General features: G+C 41.5%; 1 long non-coding RNA gene across 2 annotated transcripts; it reads left to right on the plus strand.

Annotated features, from left to right (window-relative positions):
• The first annotated feature begins 841 nt into the window (after positions 1 to 841).
• On the plus strand, positions 842 to 27,314 carry LOC133244121 (uncharacterized). Of its 2 annotated transcripts, XR_009735311.1 has the most exons (4): positions 842 to 2,948; positions 22,705 to 22,866; positions 26,768 to 26,832; positions 27,161 to 27,314. It is a non-coding gene; the product is annotated as an uncharacterized LOC133244121 (long non-coding RNA). The 2 variants fall into 2 exon arrangements; XR_009735312.1 differs by lacking the exon at positions 22,705 to 22,866.
• The last annotated feature ends 597 nt before the right edge of the window (positions 27,315 to 27,911 follow it).

A 27,911-nucleotide genomic window follows, 5' to 3' on the forward strand; every position in this document is an offset into this window, starting at 1 on the left:
TTTTTCTGGAACTCTCATGCTTTTTTAATGATCCAGTGGATGTTGGCAATTTGATCTCTGGTTCCTCTCCCTTTTCTAAAACCAGCTTGAACATCTGGAAGTTCATGGTTCACATACTGCTGAAGCCTGGCTTGGAGAATTTTGAGCATTACTTTACTAATGTGTGAGATGAGTGCAATTGTGCAGTAGTTTGAGCATTCTTTGGCATTGCCCTTCTTTGGGATTGGAATGAAAACTGACCTTTTCCAGTCCTGTGGCCACTGCTGAGTTTTCCAAATTTGCTGGCATATTGAGTGCAGCACCTTCACAGCATCATCTTTCAGGATTTGAAAGAGCTCAACTGGAATTCCATCACCTCCACTAGCTTTGTTCGTAGTGATGCTTTCTAAGGCCCACTGGACTTCACATTCCAGGATGTCTGGCTCTAAGTCAGTGATCATACCATCATGATTATCTTGGTATTGAAGATCTTTTTTGTACAGTTCTTCTGTGTATTCTTGCCACCTCTTCTTAATATCTTCTGCTTCTGTTAGGTCCATACCATTTCTGTCTTTATCGAGCCCATCTTTCCATGAAATGTTCCCTTGGTGTTTCTAATTTTCTTGAAGAGATCTCTAGTCTTTCCCATTCTGTTGTTGTCCTCTATTTCTTTGCATTGATCGCTGAGGAAGGCTTTCTTATTTCTCCTTGCTATTCTTTGGAACTCTGCATTCAGATGCTTATATCTTTCCTTTTCTCCTTTGCTTTTCACTTGTCTTCTATTCACAGAAGATTGTGCTGCGATTCATGGGGTCGCAAAGAGTCGGACACGACTGAGCGACTGATCTAATCTGATCTGATCTGTGAGAACACAAGCGTGGGCGGTTGCGACAGCGCACAAGCACGGCCGAGAGGAGCTACCCCTCGTCCGAGGTTAGGGGCAGCGGCCGAGAGTGCCAGGCTGCGACGGCGCAGGAACCGCTGGGAGGAGCTACCCGCTCCCGACCCGAGGCCAGGAGCGGCGGCCGGGAGGAACTACCCCACACAACAATCTGCTGCTGCTGCTAAGTCGCTTCAGTCTGTGTCCGACTCTGTGCGACCCCATAGACGGCAGCCCACCAGGCTCCCCCGTCCCTGGGATTCTCCAGTCAAGAACACTGGAGTGGGTTGCCATTTCCTTCTCCAATGCATGAAAGGGGAAAGTGAAAGTGACGTCGCTTAGTCCTGTGTGACTCTTAGGGACCCCATGGACTGCAGCTTACACAACAATCTAATAAAGAGCAAATCTAGGCCTAAGAGGGAGACCCTGGACTTTGGATGTTGTGGTTTTTTAACTTTTTAGTTTTTAAAAACCAAAGTCTTCCTAGTGAGATTAAGGAATAGGACCTAATAGCAGAATGGTGTTGCAAAACCTTGGCTTTCAGCTCTACCCACTATCTCACTGTTAATTGATTGTGAGAACACTTGGCCTTCCCTTGGTGTGATATATATAACCCTTAGGATTACAGCACTGCTACTTGGTGGAAACTTGGCTGAAGCCCTGGTCTAACATGTCAGCTTTTTGCCAAGATAGACTGTGTCAAATCCTAGGCTACATCTGGTTTTCAGAGGCATCAGGCCAAATTTCTTTCTGGGAAACTAGTCTGCAGGGTATTGGTTAAATTAACCCTTTCCTTTCAACTGTCTTCTAGGAGCAAATGATAAAGAACCATCATAATCAAAGTGTATCCTAGTTGAGTTATGGAACTTCAAGGATAAATAAGTCTCTCCTCAGGCACTGGAAGGAGAAAGGTACTGATAATTAGAAGATATGGGTTGATAAAGGCATAGTAAGTATCCATTGGCCTCAAACATCCTCACTACTATATTCAGTGCCAGAACACAATGGACCAATACCTACCATCTAAAACCAAGTTTACCTGAAAGCAGATCATGTGAGAATAAATTATTTGAAAGTGGAATTTGGAGCAGGAGGAATAGATAGAGGAGTGAAACAGGAAGAAGGAGGGCCAGTACAAAAGTATATTTTTGAGTTGCCCACTAATTGGGACAACTGAATGCTCAATCCCTTGGGACTCTCTTAGGAGTCCTTGAAATGTGTTTTAAGACTATCAGGGAAGAAAGATGGAGACAACATGGTCCCCTGATCCCCAGGAATGACATTAACTCCTCTGAAGTCTAGTTTGTCCATGTTTCAGTAGAAGTCTGTATCTGAGAAGCCCCAGGATGAGAAGAAAGAAGTGCAACACACAGATCTACAACTTCAAAAGGTGACTGAGCTTATGCAGAACTGGTTGCTGCCTGAGTTGCTGAAGTAAAGGGTAAAGCAGAGAGAACAGTTTTGAGGAAAAGAAGATATTAGCCTGTCTTATTGGACTTCACCAGAAAGTTTTCAAGTATAAAGTATATGTTCTCAAATATGAATGAACTCAAGGACTGTTGCAGCCACAGCACTATTTGAAAAAACTATTCACTGCAAACCAGTAAACAACAACAATAACAAAAAATAAATGAAAAAAACCATAGGCAAAAAAACTAGTTCAATATGCAATGCCAGGGGGTGCGGGTGGGGGAGTAATACTTACAAAACTTGTGAAAAAAATTTGGAAAAAAGTGAGCCACAACTTTTATGTTCCACAAGCTAATGATCAAGTATAAAGACAAAAGTCAGGCTTTTTCATACATGCAAAAAAAATGGAAGGCAGCATAAGCCCTTCTCAGCAAAGAAAGCCAAAACAAAGGAAGAGTTCAGTATTAGAGAAGCTGTAGTATAAGTACTGGTGATACGTGAAAGCTTAGTCGCTCAGTCACGTTTGACTCTTTGTGATCCCATTGACACAGGGATCCCACCAGGCTCCTCTGTTCATGGAATTCTCAGGCAACAATAGTTCAGTGGGTTTCCATGCCCTCCTCCAGGGGATCTTCCCGATCCAAGGACTGAACCGTATCTCCTGTTTTCTCCTGCATTGGTAGGTATATTCTTTACCTGCTAAGTCCCCGGGGGACAACACATTAATTCAAATATGACTTTAGCTGTACTATAAAAAGGTGATGTTAAATTTTTTTGACGGAGCCGTGTCGCTCCTGGTTTCTGAATGATAATAATAACATAAAAATCAGGAGGTGAGAGGTGAGAGCTATTGAAAAAGTTTTAAATTAAATTTTTATTAAAAAAATTATTAAAAAGTTTAAAATTTTTATCTTTCATATGTCTAAAACTGAGTTAAATCAGTAAGTTCAGCTTCCAGTGTGCATTATCTTTTACTTCTAACCTCTTCCCTTTGAGACACACTCAGACAGGTTTGTGTATTCTGTCTACTATCCTTTTACCTTTATCCTCTCTTAAACCTAGTCTACTCAGGCCCAAGGCATGTAATAAACTGACTCTTACTGATGACGTGTGTGTGTGTGTGTGTGTGTGTGTGTGTGTGTGTTAGTCGATCCATTGTGTCTATATGCTGCCCCATGGACTGTAGCCCACCAGGCTTCTCTATCCTTGGAATTCTCCAGGCAAGAATACTGGAGTCAGCTGCCATTTCTTCCTCTAAGGGGTCTTCCCTACCCAGGGATGGAACACAGGTCTCCTGCATTGCAGCCAGATTCTTTACTGTCTGAGCCACCAGGAAAGCACCCTATTGATGACATTCAGTTCAGTTCAGTTGCTCAGTCATGTCTGACTCTTTGCGACCCCATGAACTGCAGCACTCCAGGCCTCCCTGTCCATCACCAACTGCCGGAGTCTACCCAAACCCATGTCCATTGAGTCGGTGATGCCATCCAACCATCTCATCCTGTCATCCCCTTCTCCTCCTGCCCCCAATCCCTCCCAGCATCAGAGTCTTTTCCAATGAGTCCACTCTTTGCATGAGGTGGCCAAAGTATTGGAGTTTCAGCTTTAGCATCATTCCTTCCAAAGAAATCCCAGGGCTGATCTCCTTCAGAATGGACTGGTTGGATCTCCTTGCAGTCCAAGGGACTCTCAAGAGTCTTCTCCAACACCACAGTTCAAAAGCATCAATTCTTCAGCACTCAGCTTTCTTTATAGTCCAACTCTCACATCCATACATGATCACTGGAAAAACCATAGCTTTGACTAGATGGACCTTTATTACGTAATGTCTCTGCTTTTAAATATGCTGTCTAGGTTGGTCATAGCTTTTCTTCTAAGGAGTAAGCGTCTTTTAATTTCATGGCTGCACTCACCATCTGCAGTGATTTTGGAGCCCAAAAAGATAAAATCTGACACTGTTTCCACTGTTTCTCCATCTCTTTCCCATGAAGTGATGGGACCAGATGCCATGATCTTGGTTTTCTGAATGTTGAGTTTCAAGCCAGCTTTTTCACTCCCCTCTTTCACTTTCATCAAGAGGCTCTTTAGTTCCTCTTCACTTTCTGCCATAAGGGTGGTGGCATCTGCATATCTGAGGTTATTGATATTTCTCCTGGCAATCTTGATTCCAGCTTGTGCTTCCTCCAACCCAGCGTTTCTCATGAGGTACTCTGCATAGAAGTTAAATAAGCAGGGTGACAATATACAGCCTTGATGCACTCCTTTTCCTATTTGGAACCTGTCTATTGTTCCATGTCCAGTTCTAACTGTTGCTTCCTGACCTGCATACAGGTTTCTCAAGAGGCAGGTCAGGTGATCTGGTATTCCCATCTCTTTCAGAATTTTCCACAGTTTATTGTGATGTTGTTAAATCTAATCGTCAGTTCTCAGACCTCATCTTACTTAAATATCATTTAAATATCCTACTTAAATATCAGTAGAATTTGACACAATTGATCACTTTCTTCTCCTGATACATTTGTTTCCTTGGTTTTCCAGACACCTGACTCTGCTGGTGTTCTACCACACACATCCCTCCTTCTTTGGCCTCTAAACCTACACAATGTTATGTGTCAATGATATCTCAATAAAAAAGAAGTAATAAAAGCATTCAAATTAAAAAGAAATAATTAAAATTATTTGTTTGCACATGCACAATCTTATATGTAGGAAAACCAATATTTCCACCCAAAATATTCCACGTGCATTCTGTGTGTGAAATCACTTCAGTCATGTCCAACTCCTGCGACCCCATGAGACTGTAGCTGACTCTTACCATGGTCTGTAGTCTGAGAGGCTCCTCTGCTCTTGAAATTCTCCAGGCAAAAATACTGGGGTGGGTAGCCATTACCTTTGCCAGGTTTGAACCTGGGTCTCCTACATTACAAGCAGATTCTTTACCATCTGAGCCACCAGGGAAGTCCAATAGCTTTTTGGCGCTTATCTGATGGGAGTGCTTGCTAAGCAGCTTCAGTCATGTCTGACTCTTTGCGACCTTATGGACTATAGCTCACCAGGCTCCTCTGTCCATGAGATTCTCCAGGCAAAAATACTGGAATGGGTTACCATGCCCTCCTCCAGGGGATCTTCTTGATCCAAGGATTGAACCTCAGTCTTTTGTCTCCTGCATTAGCAAGTGAATTCTTTGCCACAAGCACCACCTGGGAAGCAAAAATACCCACCCCCACCACACACACACACACAAATAGCACTAATAAACCAGTTCAGCAATGTTGCAAGATACAAAATCAATGTACAAAAATCAGTTACATCTCTATACATGAACAATAAACAACATGAGTAAATTAAGAAAACATCCCATTTACAACAGCACCAAAAAGAATAAAGTATTGAGGCATAAACTTAATCCAGGAAGCTAAAGGCTTGTACACTGAAAATTATGAAACATTGCTGAAAGAAATTAAACACAAATAAACACATCTGTGTTCATGAATTGGAAAAATTAATAGTATTAAAATATCTACACTACCTAAAGCAACCTACAGACTCAATGTAATTCCTATTGAAATCTCAATGGCATTTTTTTTAGAAATAGGAAAAAATACCAAAGATAATTTAGAATTTTGATTCTTTCTCAGATTTAGATTGTTTTTTTTTTTCACTTTGGGGAGAAGTTCTCAAATCAAAGAATACCTTGGCAATTCCTTAGAAGTATTTATAAGTTGATATAATCTCATTGATTATATCTTTTTTTCTTACTTTCTCTTATTTGGAATCCAGCCTATGAGAGCCCTTAGTGGGGGGTCCAACTAGAGCAGCCAATATGAGTGCTTATCTAGCCTCCTTGCCAAATAATTATGAGTGTCCACTAGTAGCCCCACTAGTTAAATGAACCAAGAAGCGTTGAATATTGTTTATCATGTTAAATTTATGGACTAAGAGAAACCCACCTATCCCCTTCTTTCTATGGTTTCCAAGAGCATACCTCATAGTAGGCCCAGAACCTAGACTGCCTGGGAGAGGACCCAGGAGAGCCAGGGCCAGTAGAAGAAGCATGAATTTCGTGGTTGTAAGGGCTACTCAGGATGATGGTGTGTTCATAGACTGGGAATCCAATTATGAGCTTCTTAGCTGGGGCCCATTGTCCTTCCAGTAGTTCTTGGCGTAATCCTGCAATCACAGGCAGCTTAATGGCCTAATAATTAGGTATTAACTAGACTTTTTGGTAGGGTGGCTATGTTATCAAAGGAAGCCTTTTATGATAGAGACATACTATTTCAAAAGAGCTATATCAGTAATGCTCTAAAATGCATTACAAATATTTTATAGCAGGTAAATTTGTACAGCAAGTAAAACCATACCAAAAAGTTTGGTTAATACCTAATTACTAGGCCATCAACTGGATAGGGCCTCTAGCTAAGCTTCCTGCCATTGCTTGATTACCTCAAGAACTACTGGAAGGACAATAACATACCGATATATAGGCTTTGGGGCTTCCCTGGTGGCTCAAGACAGTAAAGAAACTGCCCACAATGCAGGACACCTGGGTTTGATCCCTGGATCAGAAAAATCCCCTGGAAAAGGGAATGACTACCCACCCCAGAATTCTTGCCTGGAGAATTCCAAGGACAGAGGAAACTTGTGGGCTTCAGTTCATGGGGTAGCAAAGACTTAGACACAACTGAGCAATTAACACACACACACACAATTTTAGATACAACCTTCACACCAAAAATATACGACAGAAGGACTTGGTTCATTTAACTAGTGGTTGAAGGTCAGGAAGGGCGGTGGTGAGGAGATACCCCTTGTCCAAGGTAAGGAGCAATGGCTGCGCTTTGCTGGAGCAGCCGTGAAGAGATACCCCGTGCCCAAGGTAAGAGAAACCCAAGTAAGACAGTAGGTGTTACAAGAGGGCATCAGAGGGCAAACACATTGGAACCATACTCACAGAAAACTAGTCAATCTAATCACACTAGGACCACAGCCTTGTCTAACTCAATGAAACTAAGCCATGCCCTTGGGGCAACCCAAGACGGGCGGGTCATGGTGGAGAGATTTGACAGAATGTGGTCCACTGGAAAAGGGAATGGCAAACCACTTCAGTATTCTTGCCTTGAGAACCCCATGAACAGTATGAAAAGGCAAAATGATACGGTACTGAAAGAGAAACTCCCCAGGTCAGGAAGTGCCCAATATGCTACTGGAGATCAGTGGAGAAATAACTCCAGAAAGAATGAAGGGATGGAGCCAAAACAAAAACAATACCCCGCTGTGGATGTGACTGGTGATAGAAGCAAGGTCCGATGCTGTAAAGAGCAATATTGCATAGGAACCTGGAATGTCAGGTCCATGAATCAAGGCAAATTGGAAGTGGCCAAACAAGAGATGGCAAGAGTTAATGTCGACATTCTAGGAATCAGAGAACTGAAATGGACTAGAATGGATGAATTTAACTCAGATGACCATTATATCTACTACTGTGGGCAGGAATCCCTCAGAAGAAATGGAGTGGCCATCATGGTCAACAAAAGAGTCTGAAATGCAGTACTTGGATGCAATCTCAAAAACGACAGAATGATCTCTGTTCATTTCCAAGGCAAACCTTTCAATATCACAGTAATCCAAGTCTATGCCCCAACCAGTAACGCTGAAGAAGCTGAAGTTGAACGGTTCTATGAAGACCTACAAGACCTTTTAGAACTAACACCCAAAAAAGATGTCCTTTTCATTATAGGGGACTGGAATGCAAAAGTAGGAAGTCAAAAAACACCTGGAGTAACAGGCAAATTTGGCCTTGGAATACGGAATGAAGCAGGGCGAAGACTAATAGAGTTTTGCCAAGAAAATGCACTGGTCATAACAAACACCCTCTTCCAACAACACAAGAGAAGACTCTATACATGGACATCACCAGATGGTCAACACCGAAATCAGATTGATTATATTCTTTGCAGCCAAAGATGGAGAAGCTCTATACAGTCAACAAAAACAAGACCGGGAGCTGACTGTGGCTCAGACCATGAACTCCTTATTGCCAAATTCAGACTTAAATTGAAGAAAGTAGGGAAAACCACTAGACCATTCAGGTATGACCTAAATCAAATCCCTTATGATTATACAGTGGAAGTGAGAAATAGATTTAAGGGCCTAGATCTAATAGATAGAGTGCCTGATGAACTATGGAATGAGGTTCGTGACACTGTACAGGAGACAGGGATCAAGACCATCCCCATAGAAAAGAAATGCAAAAAAGCAAAATGGCTGTCTGGGGAGGCTTTACAAATAGCTGTGAAAAGAAGAGAAGTGAAAAGCAAAGGAGAAAAGGAAAGATATAAAACATCTGAATGCAGAGTTCCAAAGAATAGCAAGAAGAGATAAGAAAGCCTTCTTCAGCGATCAATGCAAAGAAATAGAGGACAACAACAGAATGGGAAAGACTAGGGATCTCTTCAAGAAAATCAGAGATACCAAAGGAACATTTCATGCAAAGATGAGCTCGATAAAGGACAGAAATGGTATGGACCTAAAAGAAGCAGAAGATATTAAGAAGAGGTGGCAAGAATACACAGAAGAACTGTACAAAAAAGATCTTCACGACCCAGATAATCACGATGGTGTGATCACTGACCTAGAGCCAGACATCCTGGAATGTGAAGTCCAGTGGGCCTTAGAAAGCATCACTATGAACAAAGCTAGTGGAGGTGATGGAATTCCAGTTGAGCTATTTCAAATCCTGAAAGATGATGCTGTGAAGGTGCTGCACTCAATAAGCCAGCAAATTTGGAAAACTCAGCAGTGGCCACAGGACTGGAAAAGGTCAGTTTTCATTCCAATCCCAAAGAAAGGCAATGCCAAAGAATGCTCAAACTACTGCACAATTGCACTCATCTCACACGCTAGTAAAGTAATGCTCAAAATTCTCCAAGCCAGGCTTCAGCAATATGTGAACCGTGAACTTCCTGATGTTCAAGCTGGTTTTAGAAAAGGCAGAGGAACCAGAGATCAAATTGCCAACATCCGCTGGATCATAGAAAAAGCAAGAGAGTTCCAGAAAAACATATATTTCTGCTTTATTGACTATGCCAAAGCCTTTGACTATGTGGATCACAATAAACTGTGGAAAATTCTGAAAGAGATGGGAATACTGACCACCTGATCTGCCTCTTGAGAAACCTGTATGCAGGTCAGGAAGCAACAGTTAGAACTGGACATGGAATAACAGACTGGTTCCAAATAGGAAAAGGAATTCGTCAAGGCTGTATATTGTCACCCTGTTTATTTAACTTATATGCAGAGTACATCATGAGAAACGCTGGACTGGAAGAAACACAAGCTGGAATCAAGATTGCCAGGAGAAATATCAATAACCTCAGATATGCAGATGACACCACCCTTATGGCAGAAAGTGAAGAGGAACTCAAAAGCCTCTTGATGAAGGTGAAAGAGGAGAGTGAAAAAGTTGGCTTAAAGCTCAACATTCAGAAAACGAAGATCATGGCATCTGGTCCCACCACTTCATGGGAAATAGATGGAGAAACAGTGGAAACAGTGTCAGACTTTATTTTTGGGGGCTCCAAAATCACTGCAGATGGTGAGTGCAGCCATGAAATTAAAAGACGCTTACTCCTTGGAAGGAAAGTTATGACCAACCTAGATAGCATATTCAAAAGCAGAGACATTACTTTGCCAACAAAGGTCCGTCTAGTCAAGGCTATGGTTTTTCCTGTGGTCATGTATGGATGTGAGAGTTGGACTGTGAAGAAGGCTGAGCGCCGAAGAATTGATGCTTTTGAACTGTGGTGTTGGAGAAGACTCTTGAGAGTCCCTTGGACTGCAAGGAGATCCAACCAGTCCATTCTGAAGGAGATCAGCCCTGGGTGTTCTTTGGAAGGAATGATGCTGAAGCTGAAACTCCAGTACTTAGGCCACCTCATGCGAAGAGTTGACTCATTGGAAAAGACTCTAATGCTGGGAGGGGTTGGTGGCAGGAGGAGAAGGGGACAACAGAGGATGAGATGGCTGGATGGCATCATTGACTCGATGGACGTGAGTCTCAGTGAACTCCAGGAGTTGGTGATGGACAGGGAGGCCTTGTGTGCTGGGATTCATGGGGTCACAAAGAGTCAGACACGACTGAGGGACTGATCTGATCTGATTTGATCTGAGGCTACTAGTGGACACTCATAGTTATTTGGCAGGGAGGCTAGATAAGCACTCATATTGGCTGCTCTAGTTGGATGCCCCACTAAGTGTTGGGTTTTTTTTTTTTTTTTTAGTAATTTTTCTGGTATGAGTCATTGGTGAATGATGAATGGCTGAAATTCTGTACAGTGTACATGTGCAAGAACTGGAATGGCATGAAATAGGCAAAGCAGAAAGGGAATAGAAAGAGGGGAAAGGTGGAAGAAACATTCGATAATTTATGAAAAAAATGAGTAATTGTGCTTCATTTTCTTTTATTAAAAAAGCACTGGCTGTTTTTTTGTCCCTTATCTAATAAAATTGTCAGTACAGGGTAATTAGTTGATGAATTTTTAGTAAATAAGAACTAGTTAATTAATTATAACAGCTTAATTTCCCACTAAGGGCTTCCCAGGTGGCACTAGTAGTAAAGAACACTCCTGCCAGTGCAGGAGACATAAGAGACGTGGGTTTAATCCCCAGATTGAGAACATCCCCTGGAGGAGGGCATAGCAACCCACTCCAGTATTCTTGTGTGTAGAATCCCATGGACAGAGGAGCCTGGTGAGCTACAGTCCATAAGGTCACAAAGAGTCGGACATGACTGAAGCTACTTAGCAAGCACTCCCAGCAAATAAGCGCCAAAAAGCTATTGGACTTCCCTAGTAGCTCGGATGGTAAAGAATCTGCCTGTAATGCAGGAGACCCAGATTCAAACCCTGGAGAAGGTAATAGCTACCCACCCCAGTATTCTTGCCTAGAGAATTCCAAGGACAGAGGAGCCTCTCGGGCTATAGACCACGTAAACCAAGAGTTGGAAATGACTGAGCAACTGGTGTGCACAGTGCGCGCTCATGCGCGCGCGCGCACACACACACACACACACACACACACACACACTTTAGATATACCCTTCCCACCAGAAATATATGGGAGAAGGGCTAAAGGTTTTTGGTGTTTTTTTTTTTTTCCATAATTTTTCTGGTATGATTCATTGGTGAATGACTGAAAGTCTGTAGAGCATACATGTCCAAAAGTAGAATAGCAGAAAATAGGCAAAGCAGAAAGGAAACAGCAAGAGGAGAAAGGTGGGAGAAACATTTTATAATTTATGAAAAAATGAGTAATGGACTTCATTTTCTTTGATGAAAAATGCACTGGTTGTTAATCTTGCACTAAATTTATGATCTCTTTTGTCCCTGTATCTCCATGTAATTGATAACATCCCTGGGCTGTATTTGGTCTGTGCAGGGACTCATCACACTGAGGTTGGCATGGCTTCCAGTTGGGTATTTGTAGAGACAGCTGATCTCTCCAGAGTAGCCCTCCCAAGATGAGTGTCTCCTGCGTAAGCAATACCCAGAGAAGTTATGGGGCATGTTATTGCTCACTGGGACAGGTGGGGGAATCTCACAGGCTGACTGGCTGGTGAGGATGCCAGCAACTACAGAAGTGGTGATTATCAGCTTGGGCTTGTTGATCTACTTGGCCTCCCATTCAAAAGCTTCACACATTTCCTGTACATGAATAGAAGAAATTCTATAAATTTCAACTCTAAGCTGACTTGCATTACTATTTTTTGAATTACATTAATCTCTCCCATCCTTCAATCTTCAGCATCCTCACCAGAATGGAGTCTCCAGATCCTTCATTTCCAATTGAGATTGTAGGGATTTAGGCTTTCTATATGGTCTCAGTGATCTTTCATAAGTGACTGATTGTGTGCTTTCCAGTCAAAATTATATGGAACATAGTTCGCCTGCACCAGGACAGTGAAGAGATTATTATTCTAAGGAATACTCCCACAAGAGCCAAGGTGTTTCCAAAGTCCAGCCCATCACACTTGTAGTGGGGCAGGAATTTGGTGACCCAACCAATAGAAAAGTCTGAGTGGTTCTCAAGAGTGGATACCATGGCAGCAAAACCAAGAGAAACACAAAGAAGGCAGAGTAAGACCTTGGTGGAGAAGGCAGAGTAAGACCTTGGTGGTTCCAACACCTTGTAGTAAAATCAAAGAAAGTCATCTTGAAAAATTAATGGAGCAATTCCAAAGCTCCAGTTGCTAAGAGCCAGGAGAATGTTCATTTGTCTATTTCTGAGGGAAAAGAAGCAAAGTGCTGAATCAGAACAAATGGAAAGATTGACTGATCATTTCAACATCAGCTGTTGGAGTAACTGGGAGGCCAGGAGTCTCACACTGCCTCTCATGCTGATTTTCTTTATTCTCATCCTTATTTCCTAAATTGTGAGAGTAGTTGGAGTAGGTGACCTCAAGTTGCTATGTTTCAGTGTCTCTACTGTTCTAATTACTCCTCTTGGAGTGAAGTCCATGACTAAGGACTTCACTAAGGATACAGTGCTTCATCAATGCCAGCTTTGGATGGGTTCTGAGTGGAAGATTGTTTCCATCTGAGTCCACAGGAATATGGACTTTCCTAAATTTTCCTTGGCGATGAAGCTGTGTTTCAATTGACAACCACTTCCTATGAGCCAGTGATTTCCCTTATGTTAGAGTCATCACTGTACTGGAAATATTAAGAATCTGTGTGCTTCTTGTTGGCCTGTTTGGAATTTCTGCCTGCGAGATGCTGTGGAAGGTTTTGTTCAACCTGTTCTTGAAGGTAAAAAGATTTTGACTCACAGTCCTTTCATCATTTGTGTGTCTTTCAGGCCAATGAGAGCTTGGTAGAGATTCACATCCTTTCTTTTGATGGTGTGATTTCATTTTCCACATTCCAGCAAAGGCATAGATCAGATGAGTATGAAGGCAGAGGTGGGGCCAGGCTTGAAGTGCCCCAGACCTGGCAGGTACTTGGCCTAGTTGGTGAAGTACTAGGTCAGCTGGTGGGCAGAACCTACTACCCAGAGGAATAGAGTGGGAAACTCTCACTGAGAAAGCTCCCTGGGGAGTTGCAGATTGCTTAAGAAGCCACATATTTCCAAATAACTTTTATGTTTAAATCTGAAGAGGCAAGGGGGAGGATCTGAATGACATCCTTGTGTGTTACAGCAAACCTGTAATTTATAGGCAATTCAGGACTGATGGTATCTCTTAGAGGTATCTCTGTTTCTCCAAGAGGGAATTTTAAACTTTATCATCGATGGTTTTTGCTAAAATGAAACCTTAAAACTGGAAAACTCTGATTTAAATGTACTCTATTTCCCTTACATGCTAATATTAGCAATTACTAATGCTTACTCAGTATGTGCTGTGTTCCAAGCAGTGTTCTGAGTAAATCATTAATAATTAAATTCACTCATTAACTCTCACTAAAACCCCACGTGGTCGGTACTGTATTTATTCCATTATTCCCATTTTACTTATTTGGAAATGGAAACAGAAAGGATAATAGTGTATGTCTATTTAATACCTGAAGCTATCTCCCTGAGGAGTAATTTCACTCAGGGCAAAAATGAACCATCCAGTAGGAGTTGAGAGTCCTGGCTTCAGGTATAGATTCTGCCGTGATAACTTCATGAACTCCCTATACTTCCAGGGTCAAGTTATCTGATTCATCTTTGCTTTTGTTGTTGTTGTTGTCACTCAGTATGTCTGACTCTGCAACCCCCTGGACTGCAGCACACCAGGCTTCCCTGTCCATCACCATCTCCCAGAGCTTGCTCAAACTCATGTCCATTGAGTCAGTGATGCCATCCAACCAACTTGTTCTCTGTCATCCCCTTCTCCTCCGGCCTTTAACCTTTCCCAGCATCAGAGTCTTTTCCAATGAGTTGGCTTTTTGCATCAGGTGGCCAAAGTATTGGAGCTTCAGCTTCAGCATCAGTCCTTCCAATGAATATTCAGGGTTGATTTCCTTTAGGATTGACTAGTTTGATCTGCCCGCAGTCCAAGAGACTCTCAAGAGTCTTCTCAAAACACTGCAGTTCCAAAACATCAATTATTCAGCACTCAGCCTTCTTTATGGTTCTACTCTCACATCCATACATGACTACTGGAAAAAAACATAGCTTTGACTCTATGGACCTTTATTGGCAAAGTAATGTCTTTACTTTTTAATCTGCTGTCTAGCTTTGTTATAGCTTTTCTTCCAAGGAACAAGTGTCTTTTTAAAAAATTAATTAATTTATCTTAATTGGAGGCTGATTACTTTATAATATGTGGTGGTTTTTGCCATACTGTCACATGAATCAGCCATGGATGTACATGTGTCCCCCATCATGAACCCCCTTCCCACCTCCCTCCCCATCCCATCCCTCAGGGTCATCCCAGTGCACCAGCCCTGAGCGCCCTGTCTCGTGCATTGAACCTGGACTGGAAATCTATTTCATATATGATAATATACATGTTTCAAAGCTATTCTCTCAAATCATCCCACCCTCGCCTTCTCCCACAGAGTCCAAAAGTCTGTTCTTTACATTTGTGTCTCTTTTGCTGTCTCACATATAGGGTCATCGTTACCATCTTTCTAAGTTCCATATATATGTATTAATGTACTGTATTGGTGTTTTTCTTTCTGACTTACCTCACTCTCTATAATAGGCTCCAGTTTCATCCACCTCATTAGAACTGATTCAAATGCATTCTTTTTAGTAGCTGAGAAATATTCCATTGTGTATGTATACCACAGCTTTCTTATCCATTCATCTGCCAATGAACATCTAGGTTGCTTCAATGTCCTGGCTATTGTAAACAGTGCTGCAATGAACATTTGGATACACGTGTCTCTTTCAATTCTGGTTTCCTCGGTGTGTATGCCCAGCAGTGGGATTGCTGGGTCATATGGGAGTTCTATCTCCAGTTTTTTAAGGAATCCCTACTGTTCAGAGAAGGAAATGGCAACCCACTCCAGTATTCTTGCCTGGAGAATCCCAGGGACAGAGGAGCCTAATGGGCTGCCATCTATGGGGTCGCACAGAGTCGGACACAACTGACGTGACTTAGCAGCCACACTGTTCTCCATAGTGGCTGTACTAGTTTGCATTCCCACCAACAGTGTAAGAGGGTTCCCTTTTCTCCACACCCTCTCCGGTATTTACTGTTTGTAGACTTTTTGATAGCAGCCATTCTGACCGGTGTGAGATGGTACCTCATTGTGGTTTTGATTTGCATTTCTCTGATAATGAGTGATGTTGAGCATCTTTTCATGTGTTTGTTAGCCATCTGTATGTCTTTGGAGAAATGTCTGTTCAGTTCTTTGGCCCATTTATTGATTGGGTTTATTTTTCTGGTATTAAGCTGCATGAGGTGCTTGTATATTTTTGATATTAATTCTTTGTCAGTTGCTTCATTTGCTATTATTTTTTCCCATTCTGAAGGCTGTCTTTTCACCTTGCTTATAGTTTCCTTCATTGTGCAAAAGCTTTTAAGTTTAATTAGGTCCCATTTGTTTATTTTTGCTTTTATTTCCATTACTCTGGGAGGGGGGTCATAGAGGATCCTGCTGTGATTTATGTCAGAGAGTGTTTTGCCTATGTTTTCCTCTAGGAGTTTTATAGTTTCTGGTCTTACATATAGATTCTTAATCCATTTTGAGTTTATTTTTGTGTATGATGTTAGAAAGTGTTCTAGTTTCATTCTTTTACAAGTGGTTGACCAGTTTTCCCAGCACCACTTGTCAAAGAGACTGTCTTTCCTCCATTGTATATTCTTGGCTCCTTTGTCAAAGATAAGGCATCCATAGCCGTGTGCATTTATCTCTGGGCTTTCTATTTTGTTCCATTGATCTATATTTCTGTCTTTGTGCCAGTACCATACTGTTTTGATGACTGTAGCTTTGTAGTATAGTCTGAAGTCAGGCAGATCGATTCCTCCAGAAGGAACAAGTGTCTTTTAATTGCATAGCTGCAGTCACTGTCCTCAGTGATTTTGGAACCCAAAAAAATAAAGTCTGCCACTGTTTCCATTTTTTCCCCATTTATTTGTCATGAAGTGATGGGACTGGATGCCATGATCTTCATTTTTTGAACGTTGAATTTTGAGCCAGCTTTTTCACTCTCCTCTCTCACCTTCATCAAGAGGCTCTTTATTTCCTTTTCACTTTCTGCCATTAGGGTGGTGTCATCTGCATATATGAGGTTATTGATATTTCTCCTGGCAATCTTGATTCCAGCTTGTGGTTCATCCAGCCTGGCATTTCACATGATGTACTCTGCATAGAAGTTAAATTAGCAGGGTGACAATATACTGCCTTGATGTACTCCTTTCCCAATTTTGAACCAGTCTATTGTTCCATGTCCAGTACTAACTGCTGCTTCTTGACCTGCATACAGGTTTTTCAGGAGGCAAGTAAGGTGTTCTGGTATTCCCATCTCTTAAAGAACTTTTCACAGTTTGTTGTGATCTACACAATTAAGCAGAGATAGATATTTTTCTGGAATTTTCTTTCTTTTTCTATGATCCTACAGATGTTGGCAATTTGATCTGGTTCCTCTCTCTTTTCTAAATTCAGTTTGTACATCTAGAAGTTCTCAGTTCATGTACTGTTGAAGCCTAGCTTGGAGGAGTTTCAGCATGACCTTGCTAGTATGTAAAATGAACGCAATTGTGTGGTAGTTTGAACATTGTTTGGCATTGCCCTTCTTTGCAAATGGAATGAAAAGTGACCTTTTCCATTCCTGAGGCCACTGCTGAGTTTTCCATATTTGCTGGCATATCAAGTGCAGCACTTTCATAGCATCATCTTTTAGAATTTGAAATAGTTCAGTTGGAATTCCACCACCTCCACCAGCTTTGTTTGTAGTTATGCTTTCTAAGGTCCACTTGACTTCACATTCTAGGATGTCTGGCTTTAAGTGAGTGATAACACCATCATGGTTATCTGGGTCATTAAGATCTTTTTTGCATAGTTCTTCTGTGTGTTCTTGCCACGTCTTCTTAATATCTTCTGCTTCCCTTAGGTCCATACCATTTCTGTCCTTTATTGTGCCCATCTTTGCGTGAAATGTTCCCTTGGTATCTCTGATTTTCTTAAACAAATCTCTATTCTTTCCCATTCTATTGTTTTTCTCTATTTCCTTGCATTGATCAATTAGGAAGATTTTCTTATCTCTTCCTACTATTCTTTGGAACTCTGCATTCAGATGTCTATATCTTTCCTTTTCTTCTTTTCCTTTTACTTCTCTTCTTTTCTCAACTATTTGTAAGGCCTCCTCAGACAACTATTTTGCCTTGTTGCATTTCATTTTCATGGGATGGTTTTGATCACTGCCTCCCATACAATGTTATGAATCTCTGTCCATAATTCTTCAGGCACTCTGTCTATCAGAGCTAATCCCTTGGATCTATTTGTCACTTTCACCATATAATCGTAAGGGATTTGATTGAGGTCATATCTGAGTAGCCTAGTGGTTTTCCCTACTTTCTTCAATTTAAGTCGGAATTTTGCAATAAGGAGAAAGCCCTTACAGGGCTATTAATGTTCTTTCATTCTGGCCTTTTTTCATCAGTAAAGCCAGCCTATGATTCTAAAGCAGGAGTATGATTCTAGAGCAGGTGCAGTCTCTCAAAGGACTGTAAGGACTAGGACTACAGTGGAAATGAGGGTAGGGTGAAGGAGGAGGGTGAAATGCAGGTACAACCCTTAATCCAAGTACAGGGTATAATGGATGAGAACACATCCTGGACTTGGAATTTAGGAGAAGTCTAGTGCAGCCTCTACCACTAACACTGAGGGGCTTGAGAAAGTCACTTAATCCTCCGGCTTCCTAGCTCATGCATTTGTAGCAAACAATCTCACTGGTCCTTCTCAGAAGGAATGACAACCCACTCCAGTATTCTTGCCTGGAGAATTCCATGGACAGAGAGTCTGGTGGGATAAAATCCATGTGGTTGCAAAGAATGGACATGACTGAAGCAACTGATATTCCCAGAAGCAGATTAACATGCTTCACTCTGTCTCCCTTTCCCCTGTGCCTTCACTCCTGATACTAGAATATCTAACAGTGCTTTTGAGTGGGACAAATGTCCAGATTCTCAAATTTCTTATGTACTTACCACTAGAATTCATCTGCCTGAAAATGAAGTTTATAATCTGAAGATTTTCCTTCTTTGCTTCCCCTTTTTCACAATTGTTGTTCTTCTCAATGGAGAAAGAAAACAATATAAAGCATATGGGTCACAAACATTATAGGTTTAGCTCTTTCTCTTCAATTAGGCAGCCAGTAAGAAGATGCAGAGATGCAAATCTTTGTGAGACACTGATGGGGGTCTTTGGTCTTGAAGTTGAGCCCAGTGACCATGTCAAAGGTGTCAAAGGAATTTCAAAGGCAAAATTCAAGACAAAGAGGGCATCCCACCTATCCAGCAGCTTCCAATTTCCATGGGAAAACAGCTGGAGGGTTTCAATACTCACTCAGACTACAATATCCAGAAACAATTCATTCTGAACTTGTTCCTTCACCTACCAGGTGGCATTACTTCCACTAGTTAGACCAGAAATATCACTTTGACAAGGTAATCTGTCCCAAGGGCTTTGCTCACCTGCACCCCTACACTGCCAAATCTTACAAGCTGTACCAACAACCTGCCCCTCAAGAAGAAGGTCCATTACAGCCCCTCCTGCTCTGTAGGGTGGTATTCCCTTAGCCTTGGGTCTCAATAAAGTTTCCTTTAAGTTGATTGGAGCAGCAAAAAAAGGATTTCAGATTTAAACTATAACTTAACTATGGGGCTTCCCTGGTGATGCTAGTGGTAAAGAACCCACCTGCCAATGCAGGACACCTAAGACACATGCATTTGATCCCTGGGTTGGGAAGATTCCCTGGAGGAGGGCATGGCAACCCACTCTGGTATTCTTGACTGGAGAATCCCATGGACAGAGGATCCTGGCGGGCTACAGTCCATAGGGTTACAAAGAGTTGGACATGACTGAAGCGACTTAGCAAGCCACATGCAAACCTTAACTATATCAGTAATCACAGTGAATGTAAATGGGCTAAATACTCTAGGCATAAGTCAAAGATTTCTCATTTATTTTCTTGTTTTAAAACTGCTTAAAAGTATGCTGCTTATGAGACACATACCACAAATAAACAGCAAGACTGAAGTATAAGGATGGGAAAAATATACAACATAAACACTAGCCAAAGGAAGTTGGTGTAGCTATATTGATATCAGAAAGAGTAGACTTTAAGATAATAAGTAGTCTTTGAGAATAAAGAAGGACATTTTATAATAATTATGAATTATTATATAATATTTATTAGCATAATAATAAATATTAGATCAATTATTATAATAATTGATCCAACAAGGATATCAAGATTGAAAATCTCTATCATATATAAACTGACAAAACTGAAAGGAGAAATTGACAGTTCACAATTACACTGTGAGCTGTTAAAGTATCTCTCCACTTTAAAGTATCTCTCCACTTTAACAGAACATAGAAAAGTCAGTAACTGTCTAGATATGAATGGGTTATTAATAAATTTGACCTAATTTGCATACATACAACACTGTATCCACAGTTGCACAATCATGCTTTTCAAGTGTACAAGAAGGAATAAGGAGTGTAGGGATACTTGTTTCCAGAGAGTTTCATCACTTAAAGTACATCCAAAGAGGAAATACTCTGATAGAGAGACAGAATCTAACAGGTGGCACTCATAGATGTGTACATAGATATCTGAGATTGTTGCCAAAAGAATGAGCATATGGGAAGCCAGGTAAGAGGTATTAAAAGAAGGCATTCTTCCAGTAAAAGATTAGTCACAGGTTGGAAGAAATAAAGGGAGGAGGTGCAGTTCCCAACCCTTATAACCTTGTAGAGAGATACTGTACTCACAGTGAAAATCATCAGCCTATACCTGTATCAAACTATTCATTAACGATCATTTATTTATTTAATAATGACCTAACGAATGCCTATATTGTGCCAGGTACCATGAGAATGCTCAGTTATATAAGTAAACAAGACATAGGGCTCACTGTCACTGGTACAGATAGGTAAATAAGTGGGAAATTATGATCTGGTGAATTAAGTTCTATAAGAAAAATTGGTCTGGATTTAATTGGGTCCAACTATTAGAGCCAAATAAAAGGGAGCCCAGCTTGAGGAGTGGGCAGCTCTGCATCTGGAGTTAAGGATTCCAAAGGGAAGGGACAGAGGTAGATAGAGGGAATCAATAAAATGTATTTGGATAAGATCATCTTGAGAATATCCTGCATTTAGTACTGAGATTCTAGAAAGATGGGGGGAAGGGAAGCTTAACAAAGAGATAATGCAAAAATTCACCACTAAAAAAATTAAATAGCTCTAATCTACAGATGATATGTCTGAGGAAGCAAAAAAAGTGAAATACTAAAAAGTGTGCTTCTGTACATATAAACCATAAGAAACAGATAATAATGGATTATTCTGGAAAATGGGACTACAGAACAAGTGTGGACCATTGTAAAAATAGCCACGCTGGTTTATAGCTTTTTGCATCAGGATTTGATTTGGCCTTGCTATTTGCTTTGATTGGTAGAGAGCAGTTGGAGGGATAATACCGTGTGAGTTCCTGGTCTAGTTTTGAAGAGGCCATGTGATTTTTGCTCTCACAATCTTAGAATGCTGAGACTGCCATGTGAGCAGGGCTAGCCTGAGGGAAGACAAGAAACATGCGGCCTGTCACTTTACTGGCCCTAGCTGATAGCCAGGCAGCCCCAACAATGGGCCAGGCTGCTGACTGTCAGCTGACCATAGAGGTCTATGTCAGCCCAGCCAAGACCAGTAGAAGGAATACCCAGCCCATCCTAGCCCAAATCGTTGATTCATAGAATTGAGAACTAAATTCATTGTTGCTGGATTTTTTTTAATTTAAACTTTTTGAATTGTGGTAAAAAACATGTGCTGTAATTTCACCCTCTTAACCATTTTTAAGTGTACGTTCAGTAGTGTTTACTATAATCACATTGTTATGCAACAGCTGTCTAGAGCATGTTCATCTTCCCAAGTTGAAACTCCATACCAACTGGACAAAACTCCACATTTCCCCCTCCCCACAGTCTCCTGTAACCACAGTCTACTTTCTGTGTCCATGCTTTTGACTAATCTAGATACCTCCTGTAAGGGAAATCATACAGCATTTGTCTTTTTGTGATGGGTTTATTTCACTCCGCAAAGTTCATCCATGGTGTAGCATGTAAAATGGTCACTATTATAAGCCACTATATTTGAGGGAGGTTTATCATGCCATAAAAGTTAACTGATATAAAAAGGATAGTCTCAAAGGGTTTGATTCATTAAGTCTGGGATAAAGACTTGAAATCTGGTGAAAATATTGGTTTAGATACTAGTTGGAGGAAATAGCAAGAGAAGAGACTTCGGAGTTAAACTACAAGCCACACAAGAGACTTGAGGACTAGGGTAAGTCCTGTGAGACATTGTTTAGGTCAGTGTTCCCTCAACTGCCCTTCAGAGTTGTGTCAATGAGTGCTGTGTTCAGGATGAAAAAAGTTCTTTGGTTGAATATGTTGGGGAAATGCTGCATATATATTATATATAATTATATCATATTATATATTTTATATATTTATTATATGTAGAATATAGTCTAAGTAATATTGCTTCTGTTCAATAGAAATATATTGGGAGCCCCATATATAACTCTAAAATTTTTAATAGCCACATTTAGAAAAATAAAAAGAAACAGGTAAAGTTAATTTAATAATATTTTATTTAATCTAATTGATCTATAACATCATTTTATCACGGGGCTACTAATTTATATCAATTATATAAAAGTTATTTGGATATTTTACTTTTTTTTCCTTTATGAGTCTTCCGAAGCTGGTGTGTATTTCAGCTTAAATATATATCTCAGTTTGGATGAGCCACGTTTCAAGTGCTGAGTAGTCACCTGTGACTCATGGCTACTATTTTGGACAGCCCATCTCCAGAGAGCCCAGCAGAAAGGCCAGGTTTGGCTCTTATGTTATAGGCTTGCTATTGGTTGGCTCTGATTGATTGCATTTTTGACTTAGGCCCTCCCCTTCTTCTGAGGGATGCTATAGGAGGCAACTGTCTATAAAATAGGCCTTGTGTTTACTGGGAAGATGCTCATCTTCCCATTATACAGCGTTCTCTTTATGAAAATCCTGGGGAGACGTCTGTTTTTGTTCTTAGAATCTAAAATAGTTGGGCTTGTCTTGTTGGTTTATTCTGATCTTTCAGACATTATATATTGTGTAACTAATTTCTTTTTCTATTTTTTACTGGCTACTAGAAATGTAGAATCAAATCTGTGGCCTACACACAGTATGAATATAGGATACATTTACCCAAATGTGTTCTGTTTACTATCAGTTTGCAAACCACTGGTGTTCTTCAGAGCATGTTTTGTGAGACACTGCAGCTGACTGGAACAGTCACTTGTCGATCCAAATGATAACACTGATACCGATTAAAAAAAAAAAAAAACTGGTGATGGAGTGAGCAACTAGAGACAGCAGAACATGAGTGGGGCAGGTGAGCATCCATGGGCAGGAATAATGGGCAAGGTCTGAGCACCTGGTCCAATAGACTTCCTGCCTTCCATGTGGGTTCTCAGAGCTTCTAGCCAGGAGGTTTTTAAAGAACACCTTCCCTGGTGGCTCAGATGGTAAAGCGTCTGCCTACAATGTGGGAGACCCAGGTTTGATCTCTGGGTCGGGAAGATCCCCTGGAGAAGGAAATGGCAACCCACTCCAGTACTCTTGCTTGGAAAATCCCACGGACAGAGGAGCCTGGTAGGCTACAGTCTATGGGGTTGCAAGGAGTTGGACACGACTGAGCAACTTCACTTTCTTTCTTTCTAGCCAGAGCGTGGCCCACCTGTTTCTTGTTGTTGGAAATGGTGTCAGCTGCCTCCAGCTAGTCTGTGGTGGCCCAGATCGACTGGTTAGAAGGGAACCCCAGCAGCCAGCACCAAGCAGCCTTAGGAGTCCAGGGGCCCTGCAGCTGAGAGAGTCCTCACTTCCCTGGTGATTTTCCCAGGGCAGGACCCAGGACAGGCCACTCCCTCCAGCGGAGAATCCACCTTTGGATTCTGACCTTGACAGCTCAACCCAACACAAGACGCCCCTACCGAGGTTTTGGGGGTGGGGGGCGGGAACTGCCAATCTTCAGCACTGGATCACCTAGTCTGTGGGTGTGGATGAAGAGCGCAGGTAGCTGGGAGAATTGTGAAGGGCAGGAGATGTAAATCTCTGACACCTCCAACACGCTGTCACTTGTCTCCTTCTGGGAACAGGGATGGGGATTTCCTCACTGGGCTCCCCCACCCTTCCCGTCCAGTCCAGGCCAGCCATGACAGCAAACAGGCTTTCTTCTTCAACCTGTCAGCTACAAATTGGCACTTACCAAGAGCATTGCCAATGACTGAACAACAAAGGCATTTGCCATCTGCCTCTATGAAGATTGAACCCCATGCTCCTAAAGTTGTTGAGCTTCAACAATCCCTGAGGGAGTTCAGGGCGGAGTGAGGCACTCTGTGATCCAGGCAATCTGATGGGACAGGTCTTTAGATAGTTGGATGTTTTTAGGAACAGATTTTATGATCTCAGTCCTTGCATCTCTTCATATCTAGAGAAGCACTAAATCTCTTCATGGTGACATCAGACCCTCATGACTAACAAAAAACCTTTTGTAAATTGAGTGCTTCATAAAACCTTGTATATTGCCTTTCCTCCAAAGCCGCTTTAGAGCAGTCTCTCGTCTATCTGAGTTGCTGCCTCCCGGGCTGCAGTCCTCATTTTGCCCCAAATAAAACTTAACTCACAACTCTTTTTTTAGTCGACAAACCTAAGAGATTTTGGGCCCTCTGCCCTTTACCTATGCTCTGCGCGCCTCCACCTCCACACCCCTCGGCCCGCGAAAGGGGAGTGATAGAAGAGGTGGGCGCCGAGGTGTCTGCAAGAGCGCTCGCCAGGGAAGCCACTTGGGGTCGCTCCGTCTGAGCTCCAGCGCCCAGGGCCCGAGGTGGGGAAGGGAGGGCGGGGGTGAGGCGGAAGAGGAGCAGCCGCTTTTACGGCCTGGGGCGCGGGGTGGATCTTTCCTTGCAGGAGCGGGTGCTGGTGGTTCTCCGCCACACAGCTCTGGGCAACAGACTGCTCCACCCGGTCGCCTGGGGCAGCGCGGTTGGGTCACCACCTATCATTTTACTCCTAACAACCTCGGCTCCCTCTTGGAGGTCCCTTCCCCGCCCCGAGGGCGACCAGTCAGGCGCAGCGTGATGACTTCAGATTCCTGGAAGGGGTGTGCTGCAATCAGGGAACCAGGTCCTAAAACACCGAGTGCTAACCCCCTGACCGCTCCACTTCGCTTTCCCCCTCAGGTTTGAGTGTGATCCAAAAATTGGAGCCTGGACTGGGATGAAGAGTGGCCTCAGGGTGTGGTTGGGCCAAAGGGCAGCATAGTGTGGGCTAAGATCACGGACACCTGAGTCATGCTGGCAGCTTTCAAAGCATTTTGCAGCCCTTTGACCTTAGGCAAGTCTCTCAGCCTCTCAGTGCCGGTTTCCAGTAAAGCTGGAATAATCACCATGACTACCGCAGGGGGTCCTCACGGAAATCCAGAGATTTGATGTTTATTAGAGTGCTGAAGACCGGGCCTGTTCATAGAGTGCTATATAAATGTTGGTTAAATAAAGAAAGCAGCAGGGAGGGACTTGGAGAGAGCTCTGGGGGGAATACCAAGGGTGACTTCCTTCCTGGCAGAGCCAAAGCAATGAGATAAGGAGCCATGTGTGTGGACTCTCCAGATGAAGACAGCAATCCAGAGACATTACAGAAGGCTAAAGTGCAAGCCACGGGGATCACAGAGGGATGCGGATCTCTGGGCCAGAGGTGCTGTAATGGCTGTGAAATATGTCAGATCCACAAAAAATTAAGTTCAGGTTTTCCCTTTTTAGTTCGTATACAAAATGACTGGGTCCCCACTCTGTGTACATCTGGAATTTTCTTTTCTGCAAACTTATAAGGACATTCAGTTTACAGTGGAATATCTGATCAAAAGTTCTGAGTCCTTTCACATAATTTATCATCCAAACCCAGACACGCTTGAGATGAAAGGGGCATTAGAAATACATAATTTTTAAAAACAACTATACTCCAATAAAAATTAATAAAACTCTAATGCCTATTAAAAAAAGAAATATGTAATTTTTGAAACGTTTACTTTTGCTCAGTGTTTTGCTATACAGATGAACTTAAATAGTTCTGTTAAAACTATTGGCAAAGATTTTTTTTCTAAAAAGTGAATATATATGCACAGTAAATAAATATTTAAAATTTCAAATTATTCTTGCTATATATTCACAAACATCAATAAATTTCTTAGCCGTATTTCTAAGTAAGGTGTTACTGGCATTTTTTCTGAAGAATAAAGATTTTTCAGTATGGTTTTGTCACGCGAGTGTATGTTTCCCGGTTCTTTGTCTCGTCACAACGAAGATTTGGAGCAACGGACATTAAAGCCCTTGGCACGTCACAGCTCTCGGGTCTTGGAAAAACCGTGCTACAGCTCTTAGGCAAATCAGTGTTACAGCTCTATTTTATTTAGAAGATAGCAGGAGAATCCAAGACTCAAAGAGAAGAGAGTGGAGGAGGAGTGTGAGGGGAGGGGGGGAGAGAGAGAGCAAGCGCGCGAGATCGAGAGAGTGCGTGGGCACACGAGCGCACATGCACTCGGGAGAGATAGTCCGAGAGAAAGCGCTTTGGCTTCTCCTTTTATATGTTTTTTCTTCCACCTGGGCCTGCCCTATGCAAATTGGGCTTAGCCAGGAGTGCTGTTTGTTCTGTTTGTTCTGCCTGAAGTCTTCACTCTGGTCCTCGGACCTTCCTTGTGTTTTAGCCACCACCATTTTGGACTCCTTTCCCCTATTCTACCTACCTTACAGTTTTATTATGTTTTATAATGTTGCTTGAAATCTTTAAAATTGCTTTTCATGGTTAATCATTTCAAAGATGTTGATACCTTTGATGTGAGATTGATAGGACTGCCACAGCAAAATGCCATTCTAGATGGCTTATACAATAGAAATTTATTTCCTCTTAGTTCTAGAGGCTAGAAGTCTGAGCTCAAGGTATCTGCTGGGTTGGCTTCTTCTGAGGCCTCTCTCTTTGATTGATAGATGCCCATCTTCTCCACGTGTCTTCACATGGTCTTCCCTCTGTTTGTCTCTGTGTGTGTGTCCTAATCTTTCATAAGGAAACCAGTCATGTTGGATTAGGGGTCACCCTAATGATCTTGTTTTACCTCAATTACCTCTTTAAGGGCCTTATCTCCAAGTACAGTCACAGTCTGAGGTACTTAGGGTTAGCACTTCAATATATGCATTTTGGAGTGATAGAATTCAGTCCATAATAACTCTACTGATTTTTCTTTGTAGGCTAGAAAATTTTTAATTGAGGAAAACTCTCCTTAAAGATGCTCAGAGGAAATTCTGCTAAATAGGTATGTTTGTACTCAGTCAGTCGTGTCCAACTCTGTGATCCCATGGACTATAGCCCACCAGGTGCCTCTGTCCATGGAATTTTCCAGTCAAAAATATTGGAGCGGGTTTCCATTTCCAAAGGATTCTTCCTACCCAGGGATTAAACTGTGTCTCTTGCATCTCCTGCATTGGCAGTGTATTCTTTGCCACTGAGACACCTAGGAAGCCTGCTAAATGGGGGATATTCTCAGTGGGGGATATTCTCAATTCTGGTTTTTTCTATTAAAATGTTTTAATATTATAATGCTAATATTTTAACAGATGCTGTCTTTTTGCTTCCATCCACAGAAGATTTCTTCAACAACTATCTTCATGACTCCTTTGAATGTTTCCCCAAACTTAGGTGCAAGATTGTACACCTCTTCAGAATACTTCTTGTACACCTCTCATCTAATTAGCAATAAATATATCCAATTAAAAATCATACTAAAAATAGCTCTATCAAAATGGTCTTCTTTACAAATTGAAATATTTGTACAATATTGTACAATTTGAAATATTTACAAATTGAAATATTTCTTACAAATTGAAATATTTCTTTGAAATATTTCAAAATTTTAAAATTTCAAAATTGTATGTTATATACATTTGTGCACTTCTTGTTTAATTTGTTCAGTGCCTCTTTCAGAGTCTTCTTATTTGCAAAATTCTTTTTTGATAATATTAACTTAGGAAAACTTCAAACATTAAAATGTTTTAGAGCTTCTCCATTAAATACTTTGTTAAAACATTTATAACCAGTTGGGGAAAAAATGCAACCAAAATGCAGAAGACATACAGATTTTTTTTAAGTTCAGTACCACTGTGGAACACTTTGAGTTAATTAAGAAATAATTCTTTAATGGTTCAAACATTTCTAAAATCAAACAGAAAATAGGCAGCAAAGAGAAGTTTGTACTGTCACACTGATGTATATTTTCTTGATTCAACATCAGCATTGTCTAAAAAGTTATAGATCAGTTACTCTTTACATATAAAAATATTTGAAAATTTTATAACTTTTATCTTGAATGATAGAATGTCACATTTTAAAACACAT

This window comes from Bos javanicus, chromosome 3, assembly GCF_032452875.1.
Source record: "Bos javanicus breed banteng chromosome 3, ARS-OSU_banteng_1.0, whole genome shotgun sequence".
Classification (NCBI taxonomy): Eukaryota; Metazoa; Chordata; class Mammalia; order Artiodactyla; family Bovidae; genus Bos; species Bos javanicus.